The sequence below is a fragment of the Mytilus trossulus genome, unplaced genomic scaffold (genome assembly GCF_036588685.1).
Source record: "Mytilus trossulus isolate FHL-02 unplaced genomic scaffold, PNRI_Mtr1.1.1.hap1 h1tg000085l___fragment_1__unscaffolded, whole genome shotgun sequence".
NCBI lineage: Eukaryota > Metazoa > Mollusca > Bivalvia > Mytilida > Mytilidae > Mytilus > Mytilus trossulus.
The window spans coordinates 2,463,728-2,474,178 of record NW_026963295.1 but is presented as its reverse complement, the minus strand read 5'-3'; positions in this window follow the sequence as shown (position 1 = coordinate 2,474,178).

Genomic DNA, 10,451 nt, shown 5'->3' with positions numbered 1-10,451 from the left:
CATTTGAGGTTCATGTACCCCTAAGTTTTGCTACAATGACTTGATGTTTTTATTGTCTCTTCTGTGATGAATGTTTTAGAGTGCAGCACAAAGGGAAAACAGTCATGATCAACTGACTCTACTATTCATATATACAGTGACACCTGGCTAAACCGAACCTCTGTTTTGGCCAATGTTCGATTTTATCGGGTTCACAACGCATACAATAACGTTGCTGAAGAACATGTTTCTTTTTTATAGGTCTGCTGTTTATGCAGGATTCGGTTTAGCCAGGTTTCACGGTACTAATAGCTTTCAATTTGAAAAGGTTGAAAACCATGATGTGTCATATCTTGTATGCAAATGCCCTATGTAACGAAGTTCTGTTTGTTTTTTGTCCATTTTCTTAGACCTCATTTCCATGAGTGAGTGTCTGTTTGGAAAAAAAAGATGTTTTTTTTTTTTTGGGGGGGGGGGGGGGGGGGGGGGGTCCTGTGAAATTTATTTATTATATTTGAGCGATGTTCAGTTTTATCAGGCTCACAATACATACAATTTGATAAGCGGCGCTTCAGAACATGTTTGGTTTTGTTTACAGGTTTTCGGTTTATGCAGGATTCGTTTAACCCATTAACCCCCAATGACGCATATAGGCGTCATGGCGACAACTATTCTTTGATGGCCCGTATGACCCTCCATACCTTTTTTGAATTGCCCAACTTTAACTGTCATGATAGCAGGGACTTCAACCAAGCAGTTCATGGTCCATTAACTCTTCTCAGACGTCTGTTTATGAAAATATGGCACTTTGAAAGCCGTTTAAGAGTTCAAAATCGGAAAAACGTGAAAAGTAGCCAAAATCAGGTGAGGTGGGCATCTTTTGATGGCCACTACTTAACTGGTAGTCATTGTAGGTATACACTATTAACGTAAATGCATGCAAAGGTGGTATAGGAACACAAAGAGGTATAATATGGCCAATAGGAATATAGTCTGTAGAATCTAGGTCACCGTTTTGTAAAAAAATCCGTAAAAACGGACATTTAGGCAGACCTGACTTGACGATAATAATTCGCCATCAAGACACTTAAGTCCCATATACTACCAGTTAGCATGCATGCACTGCTGTAACTATAGGGTAATACTTGAATGACAAAGAAACACAGTCTGGTTAATGTTCACCTCTCAAGGTCGTTTTAAATCGGAAAATAGACGGAAAATGACAATTTTTCAGTGGGGGTGGGTTCAAACCCACGAGAAAATCTTCCACCTCCCACCCCACCCCCAGCCCCCACCCATGCCATCCGCCCCCAAATTTCAATACATAGTTCAATAGATGAGCAGCAGTTACAGCACCAAGAGTCTGCTAATTTGCATATAATTTGCATATTATTGCAAATTTTCGAAATTGCCTGATTTTCCAGAAATCTCTTAGGGGCCAATGAGTTAAGTCAGGTTTCACTGTTACTATATCTGGTAAATGAGAAATTTTCAAGTTCTATGTCAACCAAGCAGGATTTACCTGACCTTGTCCTCATTTCGTGGATGAGTGATCGAGGTTTTTATGGATGAGAAATTAAGGGTAAGGTTATGTAGTTAAGTCTGTATCTCCTATTGCAAATAATCCTAAAGAAAGGATAACTCATTCCTTTTAAAAAAAAAAGTCGACACAAATAGTTTATTTGTCGAGCCTGCGTCTTGAGTTGCAGAAAGCGCGACATAGGGAGGGTTATCCGGCGGCGGCGGCGGTGTTAGCTAACTTCTCAAAAGTGAACAAGGTTAAGTTTTAGTGGTCAGGTCCATATATCAAATACTATAAGCAATAGATCTAGTATACTCTGTGTATGGAAAGACTGTAAGGTGTACATGTCAACTGGCAGGTGTCATCTGACCTTGGCCTCATTTTCATGGTTGAGTGGTTATAGCTATAGTCAAGGTTTTGTGGTTTGTTTGTTTTTTCTTATACTTTATGCAATAGTTCTACTATATTTTGTGTATGTAATGATTGTAAGGTTTACATGTCTATCTGTTATCTGTTATATGTGTTATCTGACGCTGACCTCATTTTCATGGTTCAGCTGGCAAAGTTTTGAGTTTTTGGTCCTTTTTTCTAATACTATATGCAATAGGTCAATTATACTCGGTGAATGGAAATATTTTAAGATCTATTTGTCGCCGGGTTTTATTTGACTTTGACATTGACCTTATTTCACGGTTCATTGATCAATGTTTAGTTTTTGTGCTTTTTGTCTGTTTGACAACTATAAGCATGGTTCATCTGACCTTAACCTTATTTTCATGGTTAATTGGTCAATGTTAAGTTTTATTGGTTAATGTTAAGTTTATGGGACAGTTGTAAATAAGCTTTTTATTTAGGACTATCAACATAATATCAATGATAAGTAAAGAAGGCGATACATTTCAGCGTGTGTATATTAAGCTTGTTAATTTGATTATATCTTTACAAAAGTTAAGTTTGCACTTTTTTATATACTCATTTCAGTATTACAAAACATTTTTCTAATTCAAGGGTTATAAAAAAAGAGAAGTGACTATTAATCCTATAAAAAATGCCGTTATTAAAAAATACACAAATAACTAATAGATTTTATTAACATGCTTTTGTATTTCTCTTTTAGCATGAAATGATTGTCATTAGATTTCAAAACGTCATATTGGTATTGCAAGTATTCAATTTTCAGATATGATCAGTCTGGTGCATTTATGGATCATATACAGAAATAACGGATCCTAGATTTCAGATGAAAATATCAAACATATGAAGTTTGATGTTCTACTACATATTCAATAATTACTTTCTAAAAATAATTTATCATTAGCAATACAGAAGGATTTATAATCATTTTAAAGGTAATCTTCTAAAATCATGAAATTTAACAAAGCTCAAATACAATGAAACCCTAAACCGAACCTTAAGATTTTGTTCGGTTTTGTCAGCTTTACATCGCATTCAATTTGAAATGACGGTGCTTAAGAACATGTTTTGTTTATACAGGTTTTTCGGTTTATGCAGGATTCGGGTTAGTCAGGTTTAACTTCAACAGTGTACTTGTTTGGCTTTATAAATATTTTGATATTAGCGTCACTGATGAGTCTTATGTAGACGAAACGCGCGTCTGGCGTACTAAATTATAATCCTGATACCTTTGATAACTATTTACACCACTGGGTCGATGTCACTGCTGGTGGACGTTTCGTCCCGAAGGGTATCACCAGCCCAGTAGTCAACATTTCGGTGTTGACATGAATATCAATAATGTGGTCATTTTTATAAATTTCCTGTTTACAAAACTTTGAATTTTCGAAAAACTAAGGATTTTCTTACCCCAACATAGATTACCTTAGCCGTATTTGGCACAACTTTTTGGAATTTTGGATCCTCATTACTCGCCAACATTGTACGTGTTTGGCTTTATAAATATTTTGATATGTGCGTCACTGATGAGTCTTATGTAGACGAAAGGCACATCTGGCGTACTAAATTATAATCCTGGTACCTTTGATAACTATTAACTGTATATTCTTACATAGTATATGAGCCAATCCATGCAGAAAGGTACAAAAACGAAAACATTACCTTAATTCTGAAAAGTGAGCATGATTATCGTTAGCAGACTTATGATCTATATACATCCGTTGCTTCTCTCACTCAATTAAGCTATGATAAATACATACCCGTGGTTACACACCACCCACCTTTCTCACTCTTGTTTATTCTTTATTTATTGTTTAGATTTTGCCGAATTATTTACTTCTTTTAATTTATTTTTCCATTATAAAGTTGAAGTGTCTCAACTTGCCACTTGATTGTGTTCAATTCAGTAAAAACAATGTAATTTGATAATGTTGGTATATACAGTGAAAACTGGCTAAACCGAACCTCTTCGGGACTTAAGATTTTGTTCGGTTTTGGCCGATGTTATGTTTTATCAGGTTCATCATCGCATACAATTTGCGATGATGGTGCTTAAGAACATGTTGGGTATTTTTTACAGGTTTTCGGTTTATGCAGGATTCGGTTAAGTCATGTTTCACTGTATAATATTAACTTAACATAACGTCAATTCAATTTCCAAGACACAAGAAGATATATTTGTTTTCATTTTTTTCATTTTTGTCGTACCTTTAACTAATGTATGTGAAGTTTGCAGCCGGTTCGTTATTCGTTATTCGATATTCAATATCCAATCGGCTGCTAGCAGCCAGTTTGATATTCAAAATTTAGTGAAAAAATTACAAGATAATTAAACACTTGATAACATAAAAAGCATGATTTTCATATTTAAAAAGACTGATAAGATACGTAGGAAATCGTTAAATGACCTTTTAAAGCTGTCGTAATTTCTCGTCGTAATTTCTCGTTGTCCTCGAATAGAAACCCTTTTCCATGTTGCATATTTGTCTTTATGTACTATAGAGTTTTGTCAATAAACGACTTCAAAGATGTACTTTTGTGTATAATATTTCTAAAGACAAAAAGAAAAACCCATAACTCTAGAAATATTTATAACTATAAAAATAGAAATATATATGGAAAGCCAAAAAAACAAAACAAATCATTCGAAAAATGTCAAAATTTTAGGACAAAGGGCACAGGGTAATGGTGAGAGCTCCCTGATCTCTCAATCTTTCTAATATTTGACAGACATTTAGTCAATAGGTAGATACAAACGTGACTAAAAGGAATTTGGGTACACTTCCTGTCTTCTATGTTTACGAAGCGCCCAAAGTGCCAGTTGGATATTCAAAATATATAGCGAAAACCTACCCGAGACCGCTTAAATGAGGTTGAGACCCCCCGGGTCTTTCAATGTCCATAAAATTCAACCAAATCATTGACTCTGTATATATAAAGGTTGTATTAGATGGATTTGCCAGAATAACGTCATCTTCTATATCTACGGAGGGCTAAGATTGTCACTTTTCAGTCGAAAAATGTCAAAATTTTAGGACAAAAGGCACAGGGTAATGGTGAGAGCCCCCTGATCTCTCAATCTTTCTAATATTTGACAGACATTTAGTCAATAGGTAGATACAAACGTGACTAAAAGGAATTTGGGTACACTTCCTGTCTTCTATGTTTACGAAGCGCCCAAAAAGCCAGTTGGATATTCAAAATATATAGCGAAAACCTTCCCGAGACCGCTTAAATGAGGTTGAGACCCCCCGGGTCTTTCAATGTCCATAAAATTCAACCAAATCATTGACTCTGTATATATAAAGGTTGTATTAGATGGATTTGCCAGAATAACGTCATCTTCTATATCTACGGAGGGCTAAGATTGTCACTTTTCAGTCGAAAAATGTCAAAATTTTAGGACAAAGGGCACAGGGTAATGGTGAGAGCCCCCTGATCTCTCAATCTTTCTAATATTTGACAGACATTTAGTCAATAGGTAGATACAAACGTGACTAAAAGGAATTTGGGTACACTTCCTGTCTTCTATGTTTACGAAGCGCCCAAAGTGCCAGTTGGATATTCAAATTATATAGCGAAAACCTACCCGAGACCGCTTAAATGAGGTTGAGACCCCCCGGGTCTTTCAATGTCCATAAAATCAACCAAATCATAGATTCTATATATATACAGATTGTATTAAAAGGGGGATGTTCTTGGACGGACTGTTTACTCCAGATGAGATCAGACCAGAACCCTAGTAGAATCGAGTTGTTTCAAGTACAAACCGTCACCGTAGGTTGAAGTTAGCTTGGCGGGGGGAGATTTACAGACCTATACCATGCAACTTCACACAACCATCCCGTTTGATGTAAAATCCAGGTCCAAATGCATTGTTGACGGCTATTTCACACATGCAACTTATAAGGGCTCCAACACTTAATGCTGGCAAAATTGTGTTCGCCAACATAGGAAGGGCTCGCATAGCCATTCCCGCTAACATGGATAGGAATCCCCTTTCTTTTTGAATGTTTTTCTTCAATTGGGTAGTGCTTTTTTCCAGAGTCATACCACTAGAACCTTTTCTAGGAGCTTGGTGATCTTTTCAATCTGTCGCAGGGTAATCAACATTGTGTGTGCACCTTGCAGGTTTGTGTGGGATAAACGAATGGTGACCGGGCAAACTTTTTTGGCTGCTTTCTGTTATTTATTAGCTTGACCTTTTATCAAGTTCAAACCGTATTTTGATAGACTATTTATGCATACCTCGCGAAAATGGAAGCGAATGGTGAGATGTTCACTGCGGAGATTGATAGGATCGCCGTTTCGATCGGTGAGGTATGTCTGCGTGCGATTAATGGTTCTCAAGGTCATGGGTAAGTACACCTTGTTTTTTGGGGTTTTGAATTATCTTTATCCCGAGATCGATTGCAGGGGAAAAGCTGTAGATAGTGGACTGTTGGGTGACGTGTACGTAGCTTCCATTGACGATGCTACTGTTCACCAGGATGCTGTTGATGCTTCTGATGCTAATAATGTATATACCCTCTGTAACCTTTGTAACCGTTTGTTGCCCGATCAAATGTGTAGAGTTGTCGCTTAAATCCCAATATGGTGTTCGATTCCTTAAATTGTAGTTAGGGGAGGGGGTTAAACCAGGTACGAATGCGACTATCGTTTCCAGAGACAAGAATGTAAACTCTTGTTTTGGGTCTGTGGTGTTGACGATTTGTTGCATCAGTATGGTGTCCATTTATTTATTAAAACATTACGTTCAACTTCTGACCGTCCGATTCGAACTGAAGGACTCCTACGGACATTGCAAGTGCAAATTTCTTTTTTTTTTTTTTTTTTTTTTTTTTTAACAACATGATAATATTTATTCATCTAATCTTGCTTGTTACAAGTTTTACCAAGAGTTTAAGCTTCTCTTGATTTACCCTGTTACACTCCACTGATTATCCAGGAAAATAAACAGCTGACCCAACTTATTAACTTATAAAAAATAATATAATGGTTGTATAAGTTGTCTTATGCAGAGATTTATCAATGCTAAAAAAAGTGCAAATTCTTCGGTGTTGGCGGGAACATTACGCTCGAATTCCGCTCGAATCTGGATGTCCACTCGGACTGATGACTTACATCGATGACAAACAGCGGCTATAAGTCAATGAAACCAGAGGGGTTGACGCCACCGTTACTGAGGAGCGTGTCAGTGTTGTAGAATTTCTTTCTGAAGTCTACAGCCTTCTTGAACACTATGTCAACCTTGTTTTGTGAGAAACCGGCATTAAAGTGGACGACTGAGCAGTGATCGAACACGGGAGCATTATGGATTTTGTCATTATCTCTGTCGGGTTGGAAGGCAACGGTGATATATCTAGGCTTTTCGCGACCACTATTGGCAGCTAGGCAGCACTTAAACTGTGAGGCTTGGGGAACGGCTATGAAATCGCAATGTTTCATGCAAAATCCAGTGGATCTTGAATTTATTCTGGATGGTTTTGTACAGTTGCATATTGTTTTCGTCTGCAGGAGTGACGTGAGGGAGGAACCAAGAGATCTAAATCAGGATTATTTTTTCCCACGTTATTGACGGCTGCTGTCCTAAGAAACATATGCATCTGAATTGCGACCGAGTGGGAGTTTGTGCCCGTACAATATTTTGTTGTAATCATCCCAAAATATATTTCAGGGGGATGGCAAACGAGTACGATCCTTTGTTGGTGGTCTTGGTGATAATGAATCCATGGCAGGCTGCAAATCCAGTGTTCTCAGCCTCGGCGTCGGTGGAAGAATCCTTATGCCACAGTTTGGATCCTGCGATTTTGAGAAGTCGTCGGGGTAGGTTAACATTCCCACCATAGTGGTGGCGATGCCGGGGTCGTTAATGTGTTCAATTTGCTGGCCGGAGAGTCGATAACAGATAGTTTTGAAGAGATACATGATACCATTGTGAATGAGATCAACGTCTGCATATGGAGTGCCGTCGTGCTTTTGAAGTCGCCCTTCTACCAAGAGATAACGCTCGGTTTGGTGGAGGAACAGGTCCTCCGTTTCGATGTTGATCCAGAGTTGGTAAGTTGGGCGCCGGCTCAAGGTTTGGAATAATGAACTTGGTATTTATATTTTTGAAGACTTTCATCGAAGGTAAACCCTTCTGTGATTGTAAGGATGTCAGACATTATGTATTTATTTATAGCGTTGGAGGAAGTTGTGGATGGTAGCGATGCCACATCCAGAGATGAGATTGCTTTACTGGGTTTGGTTGTGGGGCTTACTGCGTTTAACACTTAGCTGTTGATTGGGTTTGCTGCGTTGGACACTGGGTTTTCGAGGGCGGGTTACTTTGTCAACGACATGGTCGACGACTTTGGCTACCACCTTTTTAACTCCTATCATTGCTGCATTGGTGACAGCGCTCATAGCCTTACTTCCAAGGTCTTGGCAGCAAAGGAGGTGAACATGCGACCAGCGATCGATACCGCCGATAGTGTCAAACAAACTTCTACCACCGTATGCATACTTTAGGGCAAAACCTTTCTTAATTCATATTACGATGGAGTTGCTTATATTCCTTGATATTGAAGTGTTCACCTTTCTTCATGGCATCGCGGATCGCTACAATTGCGTTGCGCACACCATTGTTTCCAGCACGGTAGCCAGCGTTGCACAGATCCAAGCGATAGAGGAGCTGGTCAAAGTCGGAGGGTAGAAATAAGGTTTGAAGTCCGCTACAATATGCTCATCTTGCTTAAGATGTGCGACACAATCTTCTTTATTGCCTTAGGGTTCTCGAGAGGTTTAACTTGAAGTTTTAAAATTGCCTTCGATGGTCAGCCCTTTTTTCAGAGGTCCACTGTGCAATCTTTTCTCCGATCTTTTCATCCATCTCCTCAAGGCCTAGGTTTCAAGCAAGTCCGTGATTGAGGTGAAAATCTGGTTTCCCGAGTGAAGGTATCCCTCGTTCTCGTCATCCATCTTACCTGTTTGGTTAATCGTCACTGTGCAGCATTACATTGACTGTTTAATACTTTTTATCCTTGCAATGCACAATCGTCTATAAGTTCCACCCTTGACATCCGAGAGACCTCAAGGTCTTCACATCCATGTCAATAATGGGGTCATTTTTCAAGTAGTTAATACATCTTTAAAGGTTTTTTCAGTGGATGTACCTCAATTTTATCCCCAATGGCTTTCCTATCTTCTCTGAATTTTCCTGTAACTTCTCCAGTAGTCGATCTTTCGACATCCTGCTAACCCATATCAACTCATCCTTTTTGGCCTGGGTGATAATATTCTTCCTCGTTTAGGGTTGGGACAACGCTCAAATAATGTTGATCTTCGTTCCGATCCACTGAACCAACTGATCCTTCCTCATCCGGGTGTACCAACGGAAGTGGTTCATTTTGGCAATACCTCTCAGGGCATTAACGTTTTCAACAACTAATTCCAGCTATTTTAAGCTATTGGATCCATGTTTTTATCCTAACAATCCAAAATAAAATCATTTTAGGTCACCCAAAACAAATATCCCCAATTCTTATGGGTTTTCAAAAAATATAAAATTCGTGGTAATCATACCTGTTGCGCCTGGTTTTTTCATCCCAAAGCTCACAATTTGCAGAGCTCAATCGGTCTCTCTCTTTGCCAAGACGGTGGTCAGCTGTTTGTTTAATCTATCACAACCCCAAGTGGGGACAGTTGCCCCCTTCCAACATAAGGTTATAATTTTTGACTACCTATTAACTATATGTCTGCTTAATATTAGGCAGATTTAGAGATCAGGGGGCTATAGGCCTGGCTATCGTTTCACAAAGATTCGTACGACTTACGTTTACGATTTAACTTACGTTAAGCGTAAGATTTTACCTGCGAGTGTTTCACAAAGGTGATCGCAAACGTAACGTAAACGTAACGTAGACTTACGATAATAATGGAAAAGGGGTGCTCTCTTTGACAGCCGCGTTCATGTCTATAAAAAGAATCGTTCTTTCAAAACCAGGAAGAACATTCATACCATCGTATTTTGAAATAATTATCAGTTTTTTTTGTTAGTATAGTAATGAGGTTTAGTGAGGTAAGCATGATAAGTGTCCAATCTAGTTTTGTGAAATTTTTTGCTTTGATTTTATTCGAAAATTGACTGGCGGAGGTTGTTTTTTTCATGCACGGTCTGTTTTTGCTATTGTTGAAGAATGATGAAGTCATACAAAAAAAAAAACAGTTACATTCATTGGGACTTTTTTACTAGAAATTATAAGTATCTTTGAATGTTATTTATGAACAGGTATAAAATGTGTTAAGCATTGTGAAAGTTTCTTGTGCGTGTCTAGGTTGGTTTTTTTGTCAAGGAGAAACCCACTGGCAAAACAACAATCAATTATGGAAATCTAAAAAGTACATGCATATTTTTATTTCATATTTTATAACGCTATGCGGTGCATTTGTTATTGTATCATCCAAAAAATAGTCATCAGGACATTAGGAAAGCATAAAATAGATAAAAGATGTGGTGTGATTGCCAATGAGACAACTCTCCATAAGAGACCAA